General features: G+C 45.9%; 1 long non-coding RNA gene across 1 annotated transcript in view; it reads left to right on the top strand.

Annotated features, from left to right (window-relative positions):
• LOC126953318 (uncharacterized) overlaps positions 1 to 27728 on the top strand; it is a 149406-nt gene that overhangs the window by 84892 nt on the left and 36786 nt on the right. Inside the window, exons 2-3 of the long non-coding RNA XR_007725228.1 lie at positions 16355 to 16485; positions 23311 to 23417. This is a non-coding gene — a long non-coding RNA (uncharacterized LOC126953318). The remainder of the gene's footprint in view (positions 1 to 16354; positions 16486 to 23310; positions 23418 to 27728) is intronic.

Here is a 27728-nt window from a genome sequence, read left to right as displayed (position 1 = left end):
GGGAAGATTGAAAAAAGGGCACTCTGATAGGACGAAAATGGAACATGGGCGTGGACAAATAAGGGACTAAAAGCTGGCCACCCCAGCTAGCAGCCACAACCGGATCAGGTGCCCTTCCAGCTGTGGAAGCTTTGTTTTTTTGCTCTTCACAATAAATCTTGCTGCTGCTGACTCTTTGGGTGCCTGCCATCTTTAAGAGCTGTAACACTTACTGGAAGGTCTGCTGCTTCATCCTTGAAGTCAGCTAGGTGAGAACACGAACCCACAGGCAGGAACCAACACTGAACACAGCATGATATAGACTGAAGGGGCCTGGACTGCCTGGCCGAACTGTAGAACACTATAATGATCAATGAGTTCATGCAGACTGAACAAAAGAAACAAGAGGGGGCTTATGCACTGAGAGAGTTGGGAAGACACATGTGCTCCTGCAGTGGGGGGTAAACCCTGCAAAGACTCGGACGCTGACCACTCCAGTGAAGATTTTAGGCGCCAGAAATTAAGGAGTGCCAGGATTTTGCTCCACAGTAAAAGATAAGTCACTGCGGTTTGTATCAATTACTGCAAAGAAGTAAGCATGGTGCCCGGGTTCTGGTGGCGCCTCATCTCATTCCTAGATTGTGGGTGACACAGAAGGCTTCCAGGTGTCACCCATGGGCAGGAAAGGGCTCTGCCGTGGGTCCACGCTGTGGTGCATTCATCCCTGCTGCTGGGGCCACACGATCTTGCAGACCCTATGGTGCTGGAGGCTTCAGAAGGGAACAGAGGCAGCCTAGAGCTCCCAGTAGTTCCCCAGAAGAACCACAACGCAGGCTCCTGGGACGCCAGAGCAAGGACTTGCCATCTGCAACAGAGAATTATGCAGCCTTGAGAAATGTTTTTTTGTGTGTGCTGCTGGCCTTGGTAAAGACAGGCTACTTGACCATGAGACACCAAGTAACCCTGTTTCCGGAGCTGTCCTCAGGGGTTGGCCGAGGAAATGGACGCTGGTCATTGAAAGGAGCTGTGGCTGCTTGTACACAGTGGGGCAGGGAGGAACACGCCCAGGGCTCCACCCCGGTGCGTCCTGGTATAGCCGGGTTCCGCCGTAGAGGTGAGTGGGTGCTCTCAGCAAGCTTGGATGAGAAGAACACGATGACCAAGGGTGTGATCCTTTGGGTCGTGCCTTCAGACAAGCCACTGAGCCCTGCCAAGGTGCTGAGGGTGAGGGACATTTAGAATGAGTAGCAGGGCTGGGGGAAGATTAGTACCAGCTGGGGCCCCAAGTCAATGACAGCAATGTGGTCTACAGTCCATCCCACTTGCCTCCCTCAGCTGTGTCTCCCTCTGCAGAAAGCCCCATGAGGGCCCTGGAGGAGCTGCTCCTGCAATGTGCGGTCAGTGAGAACCCCTACCCATGGTGGACCCTGGTAGCCATGAGTAGCACAGAGCCCCAATTATGGAAGCACACGTGAACAAAAACCGTGGCATCTGCCTCTGAAATGTCTCTCGACATCAGCTTTTCCTTGGTTCTCCCAGCCAATGACTGAGAACGTCAGAGGCCCTAAGGCCAGGCCGGTCCTGGAAGACCAGGGGTTCTCTGATGTTTGCTTCACAGCTTTCCTAAACCTTCCTCTGGCTGCGTGGCCATCTGGGACGCTGCCATCCAACCTTACCTCCCTCACTCTTTCACTGGGTCAGACTTGCTGCAAGGCCTTACCCTGCCCCCCACCCATTCTCTCTCTCACATGGTTTTATAAAGTCCTCACGCATCTAAGCCCATCTCAGTGTCTTCTAAATGACTATAGTCATGTCACTTCACCTCTCTGGACCTTAGTTTCTCATCTGCAAATTTACAGAGTTAGAATTTAAGAAGTCAAGGTGTTGTTGGACTTATTCACCTGTCAGAATTTGAATACAAGGTCAGCTCCCCCAAATACCTAGTGCAATGGGGAACTGGTACATATTCATGAATTTTGTAGGTTACAGCAAATTGAGTGATGGGATGTGAAAATCAGAAAAACAGCTTTTCTTTGTGGTAACTCCTGTGAGAGTGATTTTCTAACGTGTCCCCACACTCCCGTCCAGCCCCACACCTCTTCCAACACTGCAGTGCCTGCAATCACTCTTGAACTCAGTATCTCTGCCCTTTTGTTTCCTGTTCTCCCCGAGCTTCTGCCTCCGTGGCAGCTTGATTCCATGCGTTTGGGTGGAAAGAGCACAGGATCGGTGGGGGCTAAGCCTTATGTTTGAGTCCCTCTGCCATTTTCTCCCCCATCCTGAAAGACACGGGTGTAGATGGAGCCTGAATTTTACCCTAACGTTTTCCCCAAGAGGCTAAGTTTTAAATAAGTGTATAGAATAGCAACAATTACTTACTCGGTACTTAGGATTCTGTATTTATTCTATAATCTTGTCAAATATCCTGGGGTTCATATTATTATCCCCATTTAAAGATGAGGACACTCTGAAAGGCTAAGTCATTTGTTGAAGGTCATAGAGGACGCATGCAGCAGAATCTGAAATCAAATATAGGTTTTTGGATTTCCCTAAGTCAAAGCACGTTTCTGTTGGTTACCATTTTAAAAATGAAGTATTAAAAATCAGATGAGTCCTTCCCAGAACGCTCAGTGCCTGAATCACTTCCTCTTTTTGAGGTGTCTAGAGAACAGCCAGGTGTAGCCATGTGACTTTATCTCCAGACTCTGTCATCGCCTGCCGGTTTGCCTGTCTTATCCACAAACGCGCAGGGCTCTCCGTGGGCAGGGGACTGGGTCTTAATCGCTGTATTCCCACAGCACAGCATGATGCTTAGCACACAGGAGATGCACAGCAAATACTTACCTAGTAAATGAATGGATGGGTAAATGAAATGATGAGTTTTAAAGACTGGATTAATTTATGACATGAGATACAACGCGGTCTTGGGTAAACCATTGAAGATGTGTTCATCTTGATTCCATTTCTTCATGTGTAAAGTTAATACGATTAGGTCTCACTAAGTAATCTGTGGGTTGCTTTTCAGCTGTGAATGTCTGTAATACTAAACAATACACACATATTATGAAAGCTTAAAATCACATGCTCATGTGCACAGTAAAGAAGAATAATGAGAAATTAATGAAACTTTTCTCAATTCAGTCGTTCCAGGCAATGGTTAATGCCGATTTACTTAACACTTTGATGATAAGTGTCAGTATTGGAGCAACACTAGCTATGAATTGGAAAATGAACGAGTTTCCTGGAGATTCACATGTGCAATTTGTACAGTGGCACAAAAACTTTTTAGTAAAGCTCAGGAAGGAACATTCACACAAAGAACTTGCAGTTGGCTGTAAGAACTCGGTGTAGTCCTTCCTAACGACCATTTCGACTATTCTTGTAAATGTGGATGGCAGCGTGATACACACACAAACGTGAATCACTAGTTTTAGAAAATATGAATTTCTTAAATCAATAGCATACTTTTTATGGTGACTCTAAGAACAGATTTTTTCTTCCCATTCTCAATGTGTTTGGAGTGGAATTTCTTGGGGAAAGCCAGGAAAACAGAGCCCATAAATTAGCCTGATGTAGAAAGTGTTTATGTTTATTGTTTGAGCCCGTAACTGAAACAGGATGGGGTTTAGCTCTGGGATGTACAGGTGGAAACACTTAGTGGGAACAGTATCCTCTGCCACACACAAGTATCCTGAGGGAGAAAGACTAGAACGTTCCCCAAAGGATAAAGAGCTCTCTGGATTTTTACCTACAAAGTAAAGGCAGACAATCTTTTACTGGGCAGGGTTATTTCCTTGGGCCCCACTTGTCAGTCAGGGGTGACCCCGCCGGAATTGTGGTGAGTAGCATCCCGGGGCCACCTAAAAGCAGTTTCACGACCTTCCAGCCCAGCAGCTCCCCTGTGTCTGCCGGTAAGGACTGCACATCCACGGGTGGCTGCCTTGCCCGCTGGACCTAAAAGCAGTGGGTTTTAAACTCCGGTTTCAACAAGGCTATTACAATGAAGCTGTCTTTGACTACTTTAGGAATCTTGGAAGCTATTTTTGTGTTCAATGTTTAGTCAACTTTGCAAAGTTACCAAATATTCAATTAACATATATTTTCTTTTAAATCAAACAGAAGTGTACTGTTATTGCAGTTTTAATTTTTCCTAGGACATGCTGGGGTATTTGCTTGATTCTGAGATGTCTTTACTTATTCTTGTCTGCTCAGTTAGTGATTTTTTTTAAGTGGAGGGAAAACATTATAATTTAGGACCCCATTCTTCCCACAACGCATTGACTTTCGAGTTAATAACAGAAATGTAGTATTAATAATAGTATTTAGCATTTATTGAGCACTAATAAGGCACAAAGAGTTTACTAAGAACTTCCCTTTATTATTTCACTTGTCTCACAATTACCTATAGATAAATATATGCTATATATCCTGTATTTCTCTCTTTTTCCAATGAGAAATTAAGTCTCAAAGAGGTTAAGTGAATTGCCCTCAGTTACAGAGTTAATGATAAGTACTCCTGGGATTCAGCTTCACAAAAGTCCGTGTTCTTTCCCCGGCACCTCTGATTTTCATCCCTGGCTGTGAGAATCACTCTGGGAACCTTTGAGCTGATCACGCAGCCCTGGGCCACCTCCCGTCGGCTGAACTGTATCTCCGAGTGATGTGGGCAGCATCCTGTTCGTTCATTTAACTCTCCAGGTGACCCTAACGTGCAGCCATGGCTGCAAGCCACCCCCGATCAAACCAGTCCCCAGTGAACTGTGCGCATTCACTCATAACTGGCACAGCCATCCCCTGAAATCTGTTTCAAGGAACAATTACTGAAGGGCTAACTACCAGGTTAATCTGTTTCTCAGGTATCTCAAACCCAAATCAGTTCCCTGTTTCCAAATCGAAACCAACATTTTCACTTCTGCCTTGCCAGTGTTTACTGAGTGTCCATAACATGCACAGCCAGACCTGGCATCTGTGTTCCCTGCGGCACCAGTCCTGGGCCTGGCACGGGTACAGTTTTATTGAATAAACCAATGAGTGAACGAATGCATGGTTGAATAAACGTACGATACTTGAAGACGTCACAAATCCCCCCAATAATCGCTTTTTCCCCTAAATAATTTTGTAGAGGGGGAAACTGGAGGTTTATACTAAACATGGGGGTCATCTAGGACCTTTATTCAAAGGAAGCTTGGACACTTGGTTGCTGTGATGCTGGTTTGCTGTGACAGCCCTTTGATAGGAGGAGTTATTATGACAGGATTTTATGAGGCTGCCGTAAATAGTGAGTACACAGGAACGAGGAAAACAAATGTGACAACCAGGCGTTTGTTTATTTTCCTTATTTATGCTCTGTCTTCCATCTCTAGATTAATTTCTGTATCAAAGCATCAGAGGCAGTTGGTGTGCTGGGCTGTAATTAAGTGTGTGAGTGTGTGTTTGTGCATCTGTGCTACACGATGTTAAAATGAAGAATAAAAAATTTAATTAAATAAACAATTAACAAGTTTCCCTGTGGCTCCAGATGCATTAATAGTTGCTGACATCCCATATTTCAGAGTGTCCCCTGGACTTCGGATGCCACAGTTATAGATCTTCAGGTGGGAGGGCCCAGCTTGCTGAGACTGGACTGATTTATTCTCTCCCGTCCTCCCTTGGGTGTTCATGACGGAGCTCAGATGAGCATGGCCACAGCAGCGCCACATTCCATACTGAGGGTAGCAGCACCAGGAGCTATTCCAAATGCCTGAAGCTAGTGCTGTGCAGTCAGGCCTCTCGTGCTGTGAAGTCGTGTTTCCCCTGGAGGTGCTGTGGGGTGGGGGTTGAGGAAGGCTGACTGGGCTCAGTTTTTCTGTGTCTTCAGGGCAGCAAATCCCGTGACCTGGAGGGCCCTGTAGCCATCCCTTATACAGGAAAGGGCACTCTCTTAGTTCACTCAGGCTGCTGTAACAAAACACCTGATACTGGGTAATTTTTTTACGTTACTTTGACATAAAAATTATCTTCTTTTTCTTTTTTTAATTTTACTTTAAGTTGTGACATACATGTGCAGAATGTGCAGGTTTGTTACGTAGGTATACGTGTGCCATGGTGGTTTGCTGCATCCATCAACCCGTCATCTAGGTTTCAAGCCCCAAATGCATTAGATATTTGCCCTAATGCTGTCCCTCCCATCACCCCTCACACCCCACTCCCAGACAGGCCCAGGTGTGTGATGGTCCCCTCCCTGTCCATGTGTTCTCGTTGTTTATGAGTGAGAACATGCAGTGTTCGGTTTTCTGTTCCTGTGTTAGTTTGCTGAGACTGATGGCTTCTAGCTTCATCCATGTCCCTGCAAAGGACATGAACTCATTCTTTTTTATTGCTGCGTAGTATTCCATGGTGTGTATGTGACACATTTTCATTATCCAGTCTATCATTGATGGGCATTTGGGTTGGTTCCAAGTCTCTGTGATTGTAAATAGTGCTGTAATAAACATATGTGTGCATGTGTCTTTATAGTAGAATGATTTATATTCTTTTGGGTGTATACCCAGTAATGAGATTGCTGGGTCAAATTGTATTTCTGGTTCTAGATCCTTGAGAAGTCGCCACACTGTCTTCCACAACGGTTGAACTAATTTACACTCCCACCAGCAGTGTAAAAGCATTTGTATTTCTCCACAGCCTCACCAGCGTCCATTGTTTCCTGACTTTTTAATAGTTGCCATTTTGACTGGCATGAGATGGTATGTCATTGTCATTTTGATTTGCATTTCTCTAATGACTAGTGATGATAAGCTTTTTTTTCATTTGTTTGTTGGCTGCATAAATGTCTTCTTTTGAGAAGTGTCTGTTCATATCCTTTGCCCACTTTTTGATGAGGTTGTTTGTTTTTTTTCTTATAAATTTGTTTGAGTTAAGACTTCATGACTAAAACATCAAAAGCAATTGCAACAAAAGCTAAAATTGACAAATGGAATCTAATTAAAGAGCTTCTGCACAGCAAAAGAAAGTATCATCAGAGTGAACAGGCAACCTACAGAATGGGAGAAAATTTTTGCAATCTACCCATCCAACAAAGATCTAATATCCAGAATCTACAAGAAACTTAAAAAAAATTTACAAGACACTTGGTAATTTATAAACAGCAGACATGTATGTCTCACAGTTCTGGAGGCTGGGAAGTCCAAGAGCAAGGCACTGGCTGATTTGGCATCTAGGGAGGGTGTGTTCTCTGCCTCATGTGCAGCACCCGCTCTCTGTATCCTCACATGTTCGAAGAGGCTAGCCAGCTCCCCAGGATCTCCTTTATGAGGGCACAAATCCCATTCATGACCCAATCTCCTCCCAAAGGGCCCTCGTCCCAAAGGGCACACTGAACTCCTAATGAGTTCAGAAATGAATTCATTTCTGAAGACATATCTCGGCCCGACTGGGGTTGATTTGCTGTGTTCCCAGGCAAGTCATTTAGCCTTGTTGGATCTTAGTTTTATACTTACTTACCTCTCACAATTGTTTCAGGAACACAAAGTTTCAAGCAGACCCCCAAAACTGGGCCTGGCTTCTTGTGAGGTGTATCTGTGAATGAAAACCTCCCGAATGGCCTTCAGCTGACACTTCCATTGCTGTGCCTCTGCTGAGGTTTTCCACCTGGGTGAAAAGTACCATCATCCCCTGAAAGTATGTGGAAAAATGTCTGAAATGAGTACGAAGTACAAGCGGGAAGATGAATCGATCCCTGGGGAGATTTTACTTCACTGATAGGCTTCTGCCAGTACCTCATTTGTTAAAAAATATACAGGTTGGGATGCTAAGAGGAAACACCCCAAGTCTAGGGAGAAACATTATGAAGAATAAAGTCTTAGAAAAGCATTTCAACTGGAAACCCCCATCCCTTGAGTCAGTCCTAAAAGTGGAAAGCAAAAGCAGTGAGTGGAGAATATTTATTACAAAATGCTAAGACTCGTGAAAAATCTGTGTTGTAGAGGCAGGACAGTAATCCCAAGCAAACATAAGCTTTCGAGTGAAACGTGTGTATAGGATGAGTTGTAAGTTTGTCACAGCTTGACTGGGCCTAACGGTTAACTACATCCAAAGAAAAAAAATCATAAATGTAACATGATTTAATAAGCTTTAACTAAAGTACACTTCTCAGGTAAGCCCACATGGGTTCTCAGAAGAGAATGAATAGAGCTGAAGTTTCAGGAGAAACACAAAAACAAAAAGGCAAAATTGACCAAGACAGAAGAGTGGAGGAAAGTAACGATTCTTGCAGGTTTCTTGAAAATATTGGTTAACAAAAAGTGCCTTGAGCTGAGAAGTCTACAAATAAGGAGGAGAAATTCAGAGAACGATGAGATGAGTAGGGCTTAGAAGTCTACAAATAAGGAGGAGAAATTCAGAGATAGATGAGACGAGTAGGGCTTAGAAGTCTACAAATAAGGAGGAGAAATTCAGAGATAGATGAGATGAGTAGGGCTTAGAAGTCTACAAATAAGGAGGAGAAATTCAGAGATAGATGAGATGAGTAGGGCTTAGAAAGTGAGACCAGGGGTCACAGTGGGGTTGGGTGGGGTTCGCCACCTTGAGAAGCCATTTGGATGTGGGGGTCAACTTTCTGGGGAGGGGCTCTTCATGAAAGGCCAGAAGACATGGCCTCCTCGTGGGGGATGCTCAGTATTCTGGGGGGGTACATGGATTCCCTTCCTCCAGGAGAAGCACTAAGGGAGAGGCCACGTGTGCAGCCACTAATACGCAGCCACTCTGTCTCAAATTGTTCCTATGGAGACCCCTCACTGGCCTTTCCTTGGAGAGGGTCTGGGAAAGCCTGCAATATGAGAGTCATTTCATGAGGAGCCCAGGGGAATAAATAAGACCAGGACTTGTCGGCCACCATTAGCTGAAACATCGCCTATAAGGCCATGGAGTCATATTTGGTGTCTGAAAATCTATACGCACAGCATGCGTGGTCTATAAATCGAGTAAATAATGTCATTTACCCATACCTGTATTGTCTTTTGAATTATGTGGATGCCATTGTTATTAATGAAATACAAATTTTTAAATATTTATGACTGAATTCGTAGTGGTTTGCAGTCAACACACTTTGAAAGTTACAGATAATCATATAGGGAGATGGCCTTGCAATTTTTGGATTTTAAAGCAAATCTATTAACTCATAACAGTTAGAAATAAGTGCTCCCAAGCTTAAGACTACAGAGGTGAAATGTTTCCTCTCTCTGTAACCAGACCAAGGGCTTGGAGAACCCTGGTTGGGCTCTGTCTTGTTGGGGGGCGGTGGGGACAACTCACAGCTGACCCACCCCAGGACTGCGGAGGTTTCTCCTTTGGGGCCTGCAGACTTGGACTGATTGGTTCACCGCAGCGTGCGGTGGAGAGAAACGTCACACCCAGATGGCAGGAGGACAATTTAGATGAAAAGTATAGACAGCAATAGGAATCTTTGAGATAGAAGACAAGCAGGGACCAGATCTGAGGAACATCAGAGTGTACAGGCACCGTGGCAGTGAAGGAAGCCTCTTGCCCTCCACCACTGTGCCAGGCAGAATAACACCTCCACACACACACACACGCATGCACACACGCACGCACACACGCACGCACACATCCTGGAACCTGTGACTGTCGCCTTAGAAGGCTGGAGTCGCTTCGCTGATGCAATGAAGGATCTTGAGACGGGGCAGTTATTCTGGATTATCCGGGTGGCTAATGGGATCCCAGGGATCCTCACGAGCAGAGACCCCGTCTTTGCTGTAGTCGGAGGGAGAAGCATGCGACCACAAAAGAAGACTCAGAAAAACGTCATGTGGCTGACTTTGAAGGAGGGGACCATGAGCCAAGGCATGCAGGCAGCCTCTAGGAGCTGGAAAAGGCCAGGAGACAGGTCCTCCCTGCAAGCCTCCAGAGGGGTCAGCCCTGCCGACACCTTGCTTTATCCTGGTGAAACCGATGTTGGGCTTCTGGCCGACAGAATCACAGGGTAATACGTGTGTGTTGTTTTGAGCCAATAAGTTGGTGGAAATTTGTTACACAGCAATAGAAAAGTAATAAAATCCCCTATTACATCCTCATCACCAGATGGAGAGTTTGGGGAAACAGGCTCCTGAGGTCAGTGTTTGGCCTGGTCCTTGGAGCCCAGGACTCCTGGAAATTTCCTTGCCTTCTGTGGATCACACAAGCCGTCAATCTCCGTGGATGCCTGAGTGAAGGCACCCAGGGGACCCACAGGATTGGACTCTGCAGAGTGCGTTCAGAGGACTTGGGTGCGGGGCTCTGGAATCCTGGACACTGGCAGAAACCTTAAAGCTGCCCAGTCAGTGGCCCTGATAAGCCTCTGTAGGAGGCTGCCCAAGGGACGAAACTCCAAAATAGGCAACTCCATTATTTCTTCAGGAATTGAGCAAATTACTGAGGGAAAAGAGTTTGAGAGAAAAACTTATTATTTGCAAGAAAAGAAATTACTCTAGAGTAAACCTGGGAAGTAGGGTTGAACTATATTATTTTCAGGTCACTAAAATTAATTGCCTGGGTTTTTAAAAAATGCTGCCCAATTCAAACCATTACCGGGAGGAACCCTTTACAGTACCTGCACGTACGTCTAACGCTGGAATAAAACGTCCTTGGTGTTTCCTGGGAAGCACACGTTCTTTTGGTCTCTGCATGTTTACTGCATAATAAAGACGGATATAGCTCGTTTGCTCCAAGCACCAGAAACTGGGGTTATGTACAGGGCAGAGACGCACATACAATGTACACTGGGATGCTGGACGTCAGCTTTGCAGTGACAACTTTCAGAGTTGACATTATCGTGTGTGTGCCTTGTAGCCAGCAGACCAGGAACACAGAGGCCCAGAACCTCACCAGGCAATACAGGCTTGTGAGGCTGATGTCACACTGTGCACGATGAAGGGATCAAAGCACAGTCATGATCACTAAGTAACGTGTCCTGGTAAACTGATGAGAAAAGTGACTCTAAACTACACAACAAGGCTGCAAGTACATGTCACGTGTGTCCCTGACACTAGGGCCCTTTTGACTTCCCTGTCTCTTGATGAGTGACACATTGTCTCTACCTCAAGAATGTGCAGCCTAGCGCAGAAATCAAAGCAAATTGCAAGAAAAGTAGAAGAGAGATCTACTTCTGCGTGTCCTAGGAGCCAAGGGCAATCATCTAAGGAGTCTGGGGAAGCTGCTGTGAGGGTTTCAATGGCCTGGGAAGTGGCAGAGGACAGAGGACCCTAGTGCGTGTAAGATGGTTAGGACTGGGCAACCAGAGGAGAGGAAGGAGGTTCAGTACTGGGGGATGGGGCTTGAAAGGCCGGAGGTAGAAAAAGGAGTGGCTTGTTTAGTGACAGTAGGAAAATGACAGGAAGAAAGGGAGGGAGCAGGGGGGAGGGAGGGAGGGAGGATAGGCTAATGGTTGTGAAACAGACGTATGTGAAAATAGGAAGAGGGATTAGAGCCAGACAGCAGTGGGTCCTGACTCCCAGGAAGAGGCACTTAACCTCAGCCTGTGTCTTTGGGAGTGATTTTGTCACCTGTGACACATGCATGAGTGACACAAGGGTGCTGGAGGGAGCCTAAGGCTAATAGGTGCCTTCTGCTTTAAAACTCCTTGTGTTTCCACCATACTTTTAGAAAGTGCATAATTTAATGTGTTGGGGAGGATTCGCTGGTCTCTTCAGACCGGCTGTGAGAGAAGCCATCAGTTCCCAGTGACTCAGTGAGTGTGAGGACCTGCCCTGGCTGGGTGTCAGCCCAGAGAGAGCGACAGCAACCACAATTCAGCAATTAGCCCATGCTCATCAAAACCAGCCTCCCTGGCTTTAAACCCTCCCCAGCACACCTCCCGCCTCTCTGCCACAGGGAACTGATTTCAACTTTGGGTTTTCAACTTCACACTCCCTGTCTGAATGTTCACAGGCAGATGGATGCCCCAAAGCCATGGATTTCATGGAGCCCTGCTGTAGACACATGGCTGCCTGTGCAGACAGAGAAAAGGTGGCCACAGGAAGAACGGATTTCAAACAGGGAGAAACCCATGAACAGGCGCTCCCCATCACTGATCATTAGGGATATGCAAATCAGTACCACAGTGAGACATACAGCCATGAGGATGGCAAATATCACAAAACAAACACAGAAAACAGAAAGTAACAAATGCTGGTCAGGATGTGGAGAAACAGGAACCCCTGTGCAGTGTTAGTGGGAATGTAAACTGGTGCAGGTGCTCTGCCAAACAGTAGTGGGGTTCCTCAAAAAATTAAAAATAGAATTGCCATATGATCCCGCTATGTCATTTTGGGTTGTATATTGAAATAATAAATAAATAAATAATTGAAAGCAGGAACTCTTAACAGGTGTCTGTACACCTGTGTTCATAGCAGCATGATTCACAATAGCCAAAGGTGGAAACAGCCCAAATGCATACAGACAGATGAACAGATAACAAAATGTGTGTATTCCCACAATGGAATGTGATTTGGTCTTAAAAAGGAAGGAAATTCTGACACATGCTACAATGTGGATGAACATTTAGGACATTATGCTGAGTGAAATAGGCCAGTCACAAAAGGACAAATACTGTGTGATTCTACTTGTCTGAGGTTCCTACAGCAGTTGAACTCATAGAGACAGAAAGTCAAATAGGGGTTGCCAGGAGCTGGGACGGAGGAATGGGGAGTGAGTGTTTGATGGGGACGGAGTTTCAGTTTTGAAAGATGAAGTCCGGAGATGGATGGTGGTGATGGCTGCACTACATGCAAATGTACTTAAAGCCACTGAACTGTGCACTTAAAATTGTTAAACTGGTAAATTTTATGCTGCGTGTGTGTTTGTGCATGTGTGTGTGTGTGTATATATATATAGTATATATATGCCACAATAATTATAAAGAAGCTAAAATGCATGAATGTCACACATACACTCACTTATTGAGAGACAATTATTTAGCAGTAAACAGGGAAGTAACCACGAGATGCTGATAGATGGTTCACCTGCAAATCAGAAGACCTGGAATCTAGCTTTGGTTTCAGCTTTTCAATCCAACGAGTCACTTGGGAACGACACTCCTGTGCTTCTCTTGGCCTCGGCCACCTTATCTGTAGAACACGCACTTGGATTAAATAATCCCTAGGATCCTTTCCAACTCTAAGGTTTTGTGTTTCTGAGATGGTTTGTGGCCAGGCTGACAAATCTAGCACATTTGTAACTCAGACTGATGTGGCTACAGTATGAGCATATTTCCTTGTCCAAAAGTAGCAGGACTTACTTAAGATGGTGTTACCTAATAGCCCACAATCCTTAAGTGAGAAAAACGCCTTCTAGAATAATGGAGCCGTTGACTCAGGTCAAATCAGCTGACAACCCTGACTCCAGAAGGCTCTTCTGGACCTGAAGGGTATTTAAGGGTATTTAATGCATGCTAGAAGCATTTCCATTAACCGGGTCCCTACCTGGGGGAGCTGAAGACAGTCTGGCCTCCCAATTCCTTCTCCTCCTCAGTACACTGGCAGCTCCGGAGCCTTCCTCGGTGGGCGAGAAACCCTTCAACTCCTGGTGCTGTTGCCGTAAGGAAGTTCTGCGTCCTGGCAGTCTCTTCTGGTGGCCAAGGCTTCAACTGCCCCGTGTTGCCCAGCTCCAAGTGTTGGCATCCTGGTCTCTACTACAGTGTTCTCTCTTCAGTGTGAGCCTAAGTTCTGCCCACTCGGGACTAAGGAAACCCTTCTCCCCAGCCCTGAGCCCAGACAGCACTCTGACTTCAGGCAGCCTGGCCTTACAGCAAATGTGTAGCACTTTGGTCCAGCACTGACAGTTCAGGATGGGGCAGATGATATTAGAGTCACATCTCCTGGTGTGACTCAGTCCTGAGCACAGACCCTTACCCTCCTAGGAAGAACAGCCATGGCACTGTCCCTGTCCCTGGGAGGGAGTCTCGCCACTCAGCCCCAGGCTCACAGTTGGAAATCACGATGGGGGAAATGGGCAGAGACGGCCTCACTGAAGGGCAGTTGCTGACCAGACACTGGCCGATACAGGGACGGTTTGACACGTGTGTGCCAAAGCTCATTGCAAGGTTTCTGCAAAGTCCATGAACACCTGGAGGCACTTCCACTGGTGTCCCAGCTGACCTGCTCCTCGTGGATCTCCTTGCCGGCTGACAGCAAAGAAGCTGATCCCGAGTGGGCAAACTGCCTGCATGGCTGTCTTCCCTCTCGCTTTGTTCTTACATGCATCTGTTGCTCCCTTTGTTAGATAACGTAGGTAAAACTGACCTGTGTCTCCCTGGCACCAAGTAAACAACGGACAATAATTAACAGTTTCATTCCTGCATCTGTCAGGGCAAGGTTTTCGTCTCTTCTAGTCAGGGAAGCATAACCTTGGGGCCTCAAGCTTGAACGATGGCCCTAACATAGCATTCCACTGCTTTTTGAGGAGCAGGCCATGCACATGGGGACCTTGAACCCTGCTGTGAGGGGCCACCCCACGGCTGGGGGAGCCTTTCAGGCTGCACCCCATCTCACTTGGCCTTGATTCACCGACTTCAAATGGGTAGCTATGAATGGCTGAGGACCATTCCTAGAGTTCACTTCACCAGTTGCGTTGAAAACTTCCCACTATCCTGTGAGAACGATGAACAGCACCACAGCCACGCTGGGCCTGTGCCTGTAAAACAAACCTGACTTTGCTTCTCCGCTTCCCAGAAAACACTCAAGAATGATCTGGGAGTAGGCATACTCGTTAATTGCACCTGATGTGCAAGAAAGAGTGCTCAGAAGATCACACAAGAGTCAGACAGGAGGAGGGCTGAGGGGTTGAAACCCTCCCGTGAACAGGTACCTGGCACATACGTGGCACAACATTCTCCTCCAGAGAGTGCTGCTCTGTCTCCCAGGCTGGAGTGCAGTGGCACAGTCACAGCTCACTGCAGCCTCAAACTCCTGGGCTCAAGTGATCCTCCTGCCTCAGCTTCCTGAGTAGCTGGGACTACAGGCATGCTACCATGCCTGGCTAATTTTTTTAAATTTATTTTTTAGTAGCGACAGTGTCTTACTGTGTTGCCCAGACTGGCCTTGAACTCCTGCCCTCAAGGGATCCCCAATAAATATATTTGTTTCTAAATTCATTCTAAATGTTTGCAGTGTTAAGTATGTGTGGTGAAAGAACAGACGCCTTTCATTTTTTGAATCACATTTCAAATATTGTTACAAAAAGCACATATGACTGTGAAATAGTCGTAGTTTTAGAAAGAAATTATTCTTCATTCCACATCTCTCAAGATTTTTAATTAAACCTTTTATTTTGAAAACATTCAGAACCTAGAGCAAAGTTGCAAGAATATTACAAGTTAATGATGATATGCTCTTCCCCTCTCTTCTCCCACCATTGATACTTAGCCATGCCAACTCTCTCCATCTCTATATTCTACACAATTACAGTGCAATTATCAAATTTAGAAAACTTAACATTGACACAATACTCTTATCTAATATGTGGTGAATATTTAAATTTTGTTGATGGTAACAAAATTGTCTTACAAGCAACTTTTTCCCCTCAACACCAAAATCCAGTCTAGGGTGATGCATCGCCTTTAGGTGTCATGTCCCCTTAGACTTCCTTCATCAGGAGTAATCCTTAGCCTTTCTTTGTTCCATGAGGCTGAAAGTTCGTTTCTGAAGTGCTTGGGGTCTTCGGTTTTGCTGACGTCTCAGTGTGGGGGTTACTTGGTTACGGTGATGTCATCCAGTTATTTTCCGGAAAGACACCTTCTATACTTGGATAGGAAGGAATTTATGAGCAGGCACTAGGCAACTGTAAGTATCACCCCACAATTCCACAAAATGATATTAATATTCAGCGACGATCTTAGCCTGGGCCAGTGATTATTATGGTGGTTTCAAAGTCGTCATTTTCTAATTCCTCTATCGGTTGGCCTTCTGCAAGAAAAGGCTTTCTCATGCATCCTACCCCTTCATTTGCTTGTTTTTTGCCATCATTATGTAGTCGCAGGTTTGTTTGTTTGTCCAATGAGTTGCCACCCACCACCTTCATGAGTCACTTTCATGCTCAATTTGTCTCATGTGTGCCCAGTGGCAGTTCCTTCAAACTAGTCCTTGTGTCCTTTTGTCCCCATCACGTTTTGAGCAGTTCCTTACTTTGGGGCTGATCCTGTACTTTTCCTGCCCCAGCCCTGGAGTCAGTCATTCTCCAGGGAGCTGGTTCCCCGGAGTGGGTCTGGCGCTTGTTCCACAAAGGAAGGAAGATGCGAGAAGGAACTCCAACATCCAAATCCTTCATTAAGAGAATCTTGCAAATACTCGGGAACAGGTGAACTCTTGCTGTCCGGTGGACTTTAACCTTAACATTTTCCATATTTTAGGCCCTGCATGTTTTTCTCTGGGAAGGGTGTGCAGTCTGCTCTGAGGAGACAGATCAACCTAGCCCTTCTCCAGGACCAACTCCAAAAACCACAGGAATTCATGCTCAGAGGATGACGCATCTCAGAATCAGGTTTGTGTGTATGTGAATTGCTTTTCCCTCGTAGAAAAGAAAATCGCTATCTTATACGGCCGCTTTTGCACAAAATATGTTCACGCATCCCCAGATCGGAAAAATCATTTGTTCCTTCTGTTTCCTGGAAGGGGAAAAGCACTGAATAACTTCTGCAAGCAAGGAAACCTGAGTTCAGTGTGGTTCCCAGGGCCTGCTAGCTCCTTACTGACTGAGACCTGGGCGTTTGGCTGAAGCACACATCTCTAAACAGAGGCCAGTTATATCCTTATCAAGGAGTGCCTGGGGTGTGTGTGTGTGTGTGTGTGTGTGTGTGTGTAAAAAACAGAGAGAGGAATGAAAGTTGTGGAGGTGAGAAAATATTTTGTAGGTTAGATATTAGTCATCAAGAACATTTTTAGATTTAAAATGAGTATCTTGTAGGACAGAAGTTCCTGACACAGAGTTTTTAATATTGTTTCTTTTATTATTTTCTAAAATGACCTTTTAAAATAAAATTCCTCCAGCCTGGCCAACATGGCAAAACCTCGTCTCTATTAAAAATACTAAAATTAGGGGGGGCATGGTGGCGAACACCTGTGATCCCAGCTACTTGGGAGGCTGAAGGAGGAGAATTGCTTGAACCCAGGAGGCAGAGGTTACAGTGAGCCAAGATCACGCCACTGCACCCCAAACTGGGTGACAGAGTGAGACTCTGTTTAAAAAATAATAATAATAAAATAAATAAAATTCCTCCTTGTGAGACATGACACCACTAACTCACTCCTCTTCCCAAATTTGCAAATCAAGTTATTAAAGCTCTGTTCAATTGATTTTTCCTTTCTGAACAACGCTATTTAATATAAAAGAGTTAACTCATTCTGTTGTTCAATACAAATGAGGATTACAAACTGTAGAGCTATTTCCAGCAGAAGTGCTTCCTTACGGAACCAATTTTTCTTCTAATTAATTCAAATTTATTTTAAACGTGGGAAAGAATTTCAAATACTGTTACATAGATATTCTAAATGTCTAAAATCAACTCTGAAATAAAGTCCCTACCTGGAGCCTCCCTGGCTCACTTTCTCTTCCTTAGCTATTGCCTTTTTCTTTCTTCCTGTATTTTTTCATTGCAAATCTTAAAGTCATGGTAAGACTGAAAACATTCAAACAATTAACTGAGCAAGGTAACCCCCATTAGAGACAACGCTGTGAATACCTGCAGAGGGGGCTGTGGAAACAGTGACTCAGGCTGCACGTGGAGTTGGGGGTAGGAGTGAGGAGGACCCAGGAGGGGCCTGGCAGGGGAGCCAGAAGGGCAAAGAGCAGCAGGAGCTCCACGGGACTTAGTGGGTGAGCAGGCAGGCGAGTGAGGGTCTTGTGGGGTCTGGGAGTGCATGAGCTGAAGTTTAAGGAGTGGCCAGGGTCCTGATCGCCAGGGGGTCTGTCATCCTCAGGGAGGAGCTGGACTTTCCGGTCAGCACAAAGCAAAGCCCTTTGATGAGATGCTTTGCTTCAGAAGTCACCTTGGCAGCTGTATCTGGGAATGGATGCAGCGGCTCGAGAGTGAACCCGGAAAGGCCGCAAAGGCGGTCCCTGCCTCAGTCGAGGCGAGGCTGTGGCCTAGACTAGGTGGTGGGCTCGTGTGGATGTGGAGAGAGGTGACTGGGGCCTGGGTGGATTTTAGGGGTAGAGCTGGCCTGACTTACTGATAAGTAAATATGGAGATGGGAGGAGTCAGGAGGTCTGTTTGGGGCCCGTCAGTGTGGAGCCCAAAGAGAGGCTGTGCTGACAGTGACAGCTGAAGCTGCGAAGTCAAGGTCTGCTGGTTTTCTGGCCCATAGCAAGCCCTTTCCTGACGTGCAGGGGTCCCAGGGCCCAGTACTCTGTTCTTTGGCGGTAGCCGATTGACCCTGTCCGGGCTCATTGCTCATCCGTGCATCAGGGTCCTTCTATGAGAGCTTTTGAAGTCAGAACCAGTGAAGAGAGTCGATCCAGCCCCTCCCATGCTCCCTTTACTCTCTTGAGGAAGAAGGTCTGCAACAGGAGGATGCAAAACCAATGCTGAGAGAAGAGAGAGAGGGAGTGGGGACAGGGAGAGACAGAGCGAGAAGGGAGAGAAAGAGAGAGGGGGAGGGAGAGAGGGGGAGAGAAGACAGGGAAAGATGGCAGGGAGGGGGAGAGGAAGAGATAGGGAGAAAGACCGAGAGAGAGGAAGAGGCAGAGAGAGAAAGGGAGAGAGAGGGAGGTGGGGGAGAGAGACAGTTGAATGAAGTCTACAGGTTAGTTAATAGTGTTATCATTGTGAACTTGATGACTTTGATCATGGTGCTATGGTTATGGGTGTTAATATTTGAGAAAGCCAAATGAAGGATGAACAAAAATTTTTCACCCTAAGTGAAAAGCCGTAAGTCTGAAATATAAAACATTAAAACATTTTCTAAAAATAAAAAAACTAGGCAAAAATTATAGCCCCTCAAATAATGCTTTTGATATAATTTGTGCCTAGTCAATTTCCTAAAAACGTTGTTTTTCTCTTGAAAAATATAAGGTGCTTTGTAGGTTAGTCTTGGCTGGTAAAAGGGAAAAGTGTGCAAGATAGAGCATGCTCTAAAAAAGTAAATGCATAGCATGTGGGGCTTCTAATTTCCCAGCTGCCCCTTTTCGCATGGAGGCATTGTTTTAAAGAAAATCTTGTTCTTTAAGCAAAAGCTCCAGGTGAGGAGTGAGGGGTGAGTCTGGGGCCCCCTCTGGCTCTGGGGAAACAGGCTTTAAAGCTGGGGCAGCAAGTTCCCAGCCTAGAGATTTGGCTGCCCTTCTAGTTACCTGATTTTTCCCCTGAATGTATCTATCCTTCCCCATCTTTGGGTCTTCCCTTCTTCATGTTCTTTGCTCAGTGTACAAGGTGCCAAGGTTAAAGCCTTTCTTTTCTTCCTAATGCCACTTGACATCATGGAGCCTCTTGTGCTGGGTGTGGTGTGTGGTCTCAGAATGTCTCTGCTCAGTTTTGCTCAAAAGCCTTGCTCTTCCCGGTCTTTTGTCTGCTTCTGACAACCTTACCCAAAAGAAGTGCAAGTCAACACACAATCACATGGCTGCAGCAGCCTAATTTTTCATAAAACTAAGGTGCATTGAACAAAGAAGTGAGACTGCCAATTTGTTTTGTATCTTGTGTCTTATTTTATTTTGACTCAGAGCGTGTATTTACTTACATGGTGGAAATCATGCCCGGGGCAGAGGGGAGATGTTCACCACATTTTCTTATATTTTACAGAGATGTCACTAATGTGGATTCTGTGAGGCAAAGTTTGTTGTAAACTTGGAAATAATGATAATTTGTGGCCCATAGAACCATTGTTTCATGTAATTCTCAGGAGTTGAACTTAAGTTAACATCAACACGGGGCAGAACCACACTATTCTGAAAGTGATTTGAGGTTAGTGGCCAGGGTGAAAGCATGCGTCTCTTCCGCAGAGGACTGAGCTGAGACACGGCGTATTCGGTAACTCATGCATGATGAGTCCCACAGCTGGCTCTGTAGCTTCTTGGCCCAGTGTTCTGGTCTCCAAGCCCAATCACGCCTTGTTAGGGTTTCGTGGTGGCTTATGCTGGTGCATTCCATGCAGGGTTGGTGGGGTCGGGTGAACATCAAAAGGTTCCGTGTGAGGGGGGAGCTGCTCCTACCAACCATTCTGACTCTCAGAAGCGTCTGCCAGCATCATTGGTCTACCAGATTAGACTGGGAACCTTTTTAAAGACAGGATTTCTCCTTTCTCATCTTTTGAAAACAGCAGTAGAGCCCACCTCAGAGGGTTTTGACATCACCAATTTTGACCTCAGAAAAAATAATGTGTGTTTTCAAAACTTCAAGTGATCCCTGAACACCAGAATCTTGGGAAAACCATGGTGGTCCTTGCCAAAGCTTCCTCCCTGCCATGAGCATAGGCCCTACAGGTAGTTCCCAGCACAGTAAATGAAACGGTGTCTGCGTTGGACAAAAGGCATCTCAAACCTCCAGTAGCCTAGTTATTTTGAACAGTTTTTTTTTTTCTTTTTTGCGTGAACAAATTTCAGTGCAACGAAGAATCAGAATGGCCACATGAAGTAATCCTAAGTGACACTAGCCTGATATAGATCCCTTTCAATGCAGTTCCTGCCTTCCAGGTGAGACACAGTCCTCAACTCTGCAGATACCTACAGACAGTATCCCCTTTGCCATGTTTGACCTTCCCTGTTTCCAACCCTAACATGATGGTTTGTGTTTGTCTTTTGTGTAAGAAGGTAGTTGGTGTTTTTTTGTTTATAAGAATTATTTTGGAATTCCTTCCCTGATAAACTGCTGATAGACTGGGACCAGATCGGATAAGGTTTGGTGTTGAGGACACCTGTCAATTGTTTTGTCAAGATAGAAGGTCCAAGACACAGAGGTGGCTGGAGTGCGGAGACCAAATGGCCCGAGGTGGACAGGAGGCTGTGGGAATACCAGTTTGGGGCTTTGTCTGTTCACGCAGCTCTTGGGAGACAGAGGTGAGACCCAAGAGAGAACTTCTGTGGCTCAGAGAAGGCACCTCACCTGTAGGGGGTTAGCTGTTTGTCTAGGGTGGTCCCACGAATCACCCAGCCACATCAAACTCACAGAGCAGTGACGTGGTCATTTTTTACCTCACAATAGCACGGATATAATGCAACAGAAAAAGACTTGCAATAAAATAATACATTTTCCAAACGGAAGGTGGGGATGGTGTAAGGTAAGTTAAAACACCATACAGCTCTTTTAGCAGGTTTTTTTGTGGTTTTTTGTTTGTTTGTTTTCTAGAAGGAAGGGAACAAGATTCCCTGGGTACTCAGAGGGCAGGCGAACGATGAATTTCATATATTCCCCACCTCTAACGTAAGATGGAGACAAAGTTTGCCAAGTTTTGTAATGACTTATTTGGAGCAGTGATTGATGAAAAAATATTGTAAAGTAGAAATACAGTATCACAGAAGATTATAGGACCTATCATGAGACCATATAATTATATATCCTCATATATCTTATGTGTGAAACTTTTGTGCCTATTTTAACAGTGTTTTACAAGCTTACCGTATTAGAACAGGCCCCTGCTCCCTGCTCTGAAGGCATACAAATTCACCGTGGCCTTTTGAACGTCCTCAGTCCCAACTGCACCATCAGAATTTGTAAAAGCAGCAAAAGGTCAGAGTTCGGAGGGCAGTTTGTATCTCGTGCAGGAAACTGGCAGGTAAGCAATGATGATGGTCCCTGGGAGTCACTGGGCCTGTGAAAACCCTGCCAGGGGAGTTTGGCTTCCGGTTTCTTCCCTCTAGACTTCAGTGTTTTTGTGGGTACAGCTCTGCAGACATTGACATGGTTTTTAAAAAACGGAGGAGTTCAGCTCAGGGGCAAACATACAGAACCATTCAGTCTAAACTATCACTTTAAAATAGAGATTTCCTACCCACATGAGCGGCTTAGAATCCCTACCATCATTGTCAAGTGTTTGTTTCTGAAAAGTAAATAAGATCAGAATGAAGAGCCGGTGATCAAAGGAACACAGCATTATTTGTAGCTGCCTACAACAGTGCGGGCTGGAACGCCTATTATTGCTGCTCAGAAATGAAGACGGTACCGTCAGAGATGGTTCCTTTGATCATTTCTCCAAAGCGATCTCGTTGTCAGTGGACAGCTTCCCAGAAGACAGAGTAAAACAGCCCAGAAAGCACAGCACAAAAGACATGCATTTCGGCTTTCCCAGGAACAGACTTCAAAAAGCCTTGCTGACAAACGTTTCCAACTCAGCTGGGTACCAGGGAAGCGCAGGTACAGGCCATGCCCGGATCCTAAGCGTTCATGTTTCTCTGTGGCCAGCTTAGGGTTAGGGCGTCATGAACGGGCACATCAAAAGCTCCTCTCAGGCTTTCCCTTGAAGAAATATATAAACTAAGAAACGGAGAAAGCCTCACAGTGGAAAAGTCGCGACTCTTCCATCATGCATTTTTCAGATCTTTTGAACTGCGTGACTCCCACTCAGTCCTGATGTTCGTGGATGCTGACGTTGTTTTTACAAGCATCTGCTGCCTGGATGTAGAGACAATCGTTGGCATCTACATGGCATAGCCCATTTTTGTTCCAGAAAGAGCCAAAGGTACGATGGTTTACCCATCCATATGTAACCTGTGTGAAAACAGAGTATCCTAAGACTGATGGAGTGGACTCTCTGTGGCAATAAGATGCCAAATGATAAAACAGATCCAAGGCCATGCATACCCTCCTACACTTAAACAATAAGCTCTGTTCTAACTGCCACAAGGTTCTTCTTTCTCTCTAGTGGCTGAACAGCACTGGTCATGAAATAAGCAATATCGAAACAATTGCAGCAAGCTGACTAGTTGACACCCTATTCCACCAGCCAGAACTAAAGCTTTGACTTGACAAGAGGCTGATTTCAGTCACTTTCTCCTTCATGTGCCTTCAGGCCCTTGCTTCACCTTTTGATGTGTAGGTCCTAATTGCAATGCATTTAAAGGTTAGATCTCTGCCCCAGAGCAAGCATGTCCGTGTGACATACACATTAGCTTACTATGCATGAGCGCGCCCACCTCCATGACTGTCCACAGCTCCCTCCTATAACCTGCTGAATATGTTTACTTAGCCAACCTGCTCAGCATCCATTTCTGCCTCACCTTTCCCCAGTAGAAGTCCGTGCCTTCAGTCTCTGCTGGAGGCTACACTTCCCAGCCCGCAGGATGGCCAGTCTGCAGGCTGTAACCCCCTATAGGAAACAAAACTCTCCTTTCCAATTCATAGATCGGGTGATTCTAACTTGACATCTGTCTCCTTCGTAGGTGGCCTTTAGTGAGCCAGTGGCTCTGATTCATGTGGTCAGATTCTGAGCTGGCAGACACAAGGACAAGCCCGCGAGAGGTGTGGCAGGACTGGACATTCTATGTAGGTCTGTGTGTGACAGTTTTGTGAATGCATCTATTTGATGTTCTCCAAACCAATTCTAAATGAAGCAGGACGCAGCCAAATTGAAAGGAGCTTGTTATTGATACCTTTTATGGACTGAATTGTTTTCTCCCGAAAAGGTACGTTGAAGTCCCTCAGTATGCGAACTTATTTGGAGGAATAGGATCTTAAAGAAGTAATCGGGTTAAAATCATGTCATTCAAGTGGGCCCTAATCCAATATAATCGATGTCCTTATTAGAAGGCTAAATTTGAACAGAGACAGATGTGCATAGAGAGAAGCTGGTGGGAAGACAACCATCTATCTGGAACAGAGCTTCCCTTATAGACCTCAGAAGGAACCAACTCTGATACCCTGGTTTTGGGCTTCCAGACTCCAGAACTGTGGTACCATAAATTCTCGTTATTTAAGGCTCACCAGTCTGCCAGGCTTTGCTATGGCGTCCTGAGGAAGCGAGTGCGAAACTTAATTCATCAGTGCCAAAAACATCTTGGCAGTTAAACTGCTGTTGTAATACTCGTGTATTGATACGCGGTTCAGAATTTTTCTGCGGTCTTCCTCAGTATGTATGTACAGCAAAAGCTTCAGAGAGAAACTCCAGGCCACGCAAACTCATGAACTAAACTCGGGAGAGGTGGCTGGTGATGACCTGGAAGGGAAAGATGAGTGTCTGGCACAGGACGGGACCGACAGAAGGCGGTTGTGTGGTAGGGTTGGGGAGGGGGGAGCGGCCAGCTGATGTTGGGAGAGGCGGAGCGGGTGGGTTCTCTCCTCTGGCGAGGCCACAGGTGTGGTCCGTCTTGGAGCAGGATCCACAGCCATTGAACCCTGAGGAACTGTGAAGCTCCTGCTGCAGGTAGGAGAGAAAGAGAAGGTGAGAAGATAGGAGGAAACTTCACAACGCCCTAGACACAGGCTACAGGCGAGGACACTGACCCCTGGGCAGACACACTGGAGCTGCTGTGTGATGGGATCCCGGGAACACGGAGGGCTCCTGGCTTTGTGCTGAGATGCCTGGAAGTCAAAGGCACATGGAGATGGCGAGCTGCACAAGGAGAAGTGTGAGCTCCTCCTTCCAAACTACAGAGAGACCTGGGATTACCTTGTCCCCGATCCTTACTGACTGTGGAATCCAGAAAATTCTCCTAACCTGCAGTCTCAGTTTTCTCATCTCAAAAATGGGGTTAATATGAGTGTATTTATCACATTATGTTGTGAAGATTAAATGAGATAATGAACATCTGGGGCATAGGAAGTGCTCAATAAATGTAGGCTAAATGAAAAAGAGATCCCCAGACCAGCATTATACAACTTACACGGATCCTATTGCATATTCCAGGAGGTAGAGTAGCTTTTTTTTTAAATTAGTGGTACAGATAATAAATTACTGTGCACAGAAAACAACTAACAGGCAGTGCCAGCATGGGTTTAGGATACTGCTCCTCTTTCTTCTGTGCAGACATGAGTGGCCTCCAGGCCACAGCACTGTTACCTTGGTTTGTCTGCAGCATCCATCAAGGCACATGGGAAATACGGCTTTCAGGGACACCGAGTTGTGGAATTTATTCATCCCCTCAGCAAGAATTTGCTGAGCCCCTGCCTTGTGCCAAGCAGTGCCACCTGCTCTCAGCTCGTGCCTGGTGTTCTGACAGAGGGAGGCAGACAGCAATGGCCCATAGTGTCAGAGGGGGTTAGTGCCGCAGACCAAGAGTGAGGAGGGAGTGCAAGGTTCCAGCAGGCCGCATGAAAAAGCACAGCACACAAGATGAAATGGATTGGGTGCACCTGCTCAGAATGGGGGGCTAGGGAGTGTCTCAAAGTTAGAGTTTCATTTTCAAGGAGGTTCTGATACCTCTGTTACTATACCTAGATTGGTGTTGAGCCTCCGTTTCTCTGAGGTAATTTGAGGGGTGTCTGATGGAGAATATATGATGAATAGGCACAGAAGGGAATGCCCACCCACCGCCAGGCTCCCAGCACTGCCTCTGTAAAGGAGAGATCAATAGGCCAGGAGAACCAGATCAAAGAAAAAGAAAAACAGGAAAAGTTTATCCAGCCAGTTGTTGTCTACATCTCCATGTGGGCCTTGTCCTCGTGCCCACGGCTTCACTTTCTTTTCAGTAACAACTTTACTGAGATATAGTTCACATACCACAGAGTTCACCCCTTTAAAGTGTAGCCTTCAGTGGTTTTTAGTACATTCCCAGAGTTGTGCAATCTTCCCACAATCAATTTGAGAACATTTAAACCACCCCCAAAAGAAACCCCATCCCTATAAGCAGTCCCTCCCCAGTTCCCCCAGACCCCCAGCCCCTGGCAACCACTAACCTACTTTCTGCCTGTAAGGATTTGCCTTTTCAGCACATTTCATATAAATGCAGTAGTACCACGTGTGGTCTTTTGTGGCTGGTTCCTTTCCCGTAATGTCTTCCAGGTCCACCATGTCACAGCATGTGTCAGCTACATGATCACGTATGATTATTCATGCCTGAATCATATTTCGTCAGCTGTGACCTATCACATTGTGTCTATCCAGTGTCGGCTGGAGGACTGCCGGCCTCATTTAATTTCCCACCTGTACGAGCCTGTATACCCAGCTCTGCTGCCCACTCAGCCCTCTGCGCTGTTCTTGGCTTCCCACACCCCGAAGCTGGCAGGAAGCCGTTGAGGATGGAGAGGGAAGGAGGCAGGGCTGGGGGTCGCAGACAGCACAGCAGTGAGATCGGTGTATCCTGGGACTCTTCCTCTCTGGCCTCAGTTCTTTCTCCCTCGCCAGGTCCTACACCCGAAAACACCCGTCGTCCTCCTCCTCCCCGCCTGCCAGAGTTTTGGGAGCAAATCCTGTAACTGCGCAGATGCCCTCTGAGATGTGTTCCTGCAGCCTGCCTTCATTCCCCTCCTTGCGGTCAGGGAGAGCTGCTCCCAGCGCCTCCCAAGCCTTCGCTGCAGTTCTGGAGCTTCCATCTGGATCCTGCCCTTACATAGTTTCTGCCCACCCTCAGCCACGGCACGAGAGCGTGAGCTCCTCGGGGGCAGGACCAGACCTTATGCATCTTGACACTCCATGGTGCCTAACACGTGTTCTCACCGTGGGGATGTGGAGCTGGGACACGCAGCCCGGCCTCCCTGAGATCCGAAGGACAGAGGGGCTCATGCCCCATTGCTGTGAGTGCTGCCAGCACCATCCCCTACCCGCCTCTCTCTAGACACCGCCCTCTGCTGAAGGGACCCGCCCTGACCATGGTCCCTGGAGTAGCCTCAGTTCAGTGATGTCCTTGTGATAAGAGGGCCCTGTCCCTCTCACCCCGATTCCGCACAACTTTAAAGGGCTGCCCCACTCCGGAGATATTCCTGTGGGGTCCCTGAGGCTTTTGTTTTGGCCACTTGGAAGCCCAACCTGTCCCTCTGCCCATCTGCCGCTTTCCCTCCCCACACGTGTTGGTCCTGAGAACATTCTCAGATAAATGTCCCGAACCGTCATCGCCACAGCAAAGCGACTTCCTGGGCAATCACCTACAACAGCCATGTAAGAACAGGAACTTGAAAGACGTTGAGTGAAAACAACTTATCATTCAGAAAGGAAAACTTGCCTTATAGATAAAACTATTCATTATTACTTAGCTAAAATAGTCATAGTTACTTTACAAATGTTTACAGCTCCCCTGGCTTGGAGACCAATCTAATCTGTTTTTTTTTTTTTTAACATTCAGTCTCTTTATGTCTATGGATATGTAAATGTTTAATTAAAACATCTTCGTATAAAATAAATGGTGGTATAAGTAAGTGGAAAAAAAACACTTACCTGCAGAGAAAATTTGTGAAATATATTTTTCACACAAAACAGTAAATAGAATATCCATATTTCATTCAAATAATAGTGAAACAAATGCCCATCTATCTTCCAAACAACTGAAGAAATACAATATCCCTGCTAACATAGATAGAAGCTCTGTTGTGCCCAGTTAACTGTTATCCTGAATGGCCAACTAGCTAAAGGATAGATTAGATAGATAGATAGATAGATAGATAGATAGATAGATAGATACATACATACATACATACATACATAGATGATGGATTGGTAGATGGCTGATATATGTTAGATAGATAGATAGATAGATAGATAGATAGATAGACAAATTGGATACACAGATACATAGATGATTGATAGGTAGATAGATACATACATACATATATACATACATAGATGGATTGGTAGATGGTTGATACATGTTAGATACATACTTACATACATATATACATACAAACATACATGGAAGATGGATTGTATATG

This window comes from Macaca thibetana, chromosome 4 (assembly GCF_024542745.1).
Source record: "Macaca thibetana thibetana isolate TM-01 chromosome 4, ASM2454274v1, whole genome shotgun sequence".
NCBI lineage: Eukaryota > Metazoa > Chordata > Mammalia > Primates > Cercopithecidae > Macaca > Macaca thibetana.
Note: the sequence above shows the minus strand (reverse complement) of the source record. Positions and strands in the feature narration are given on the sequence as shown.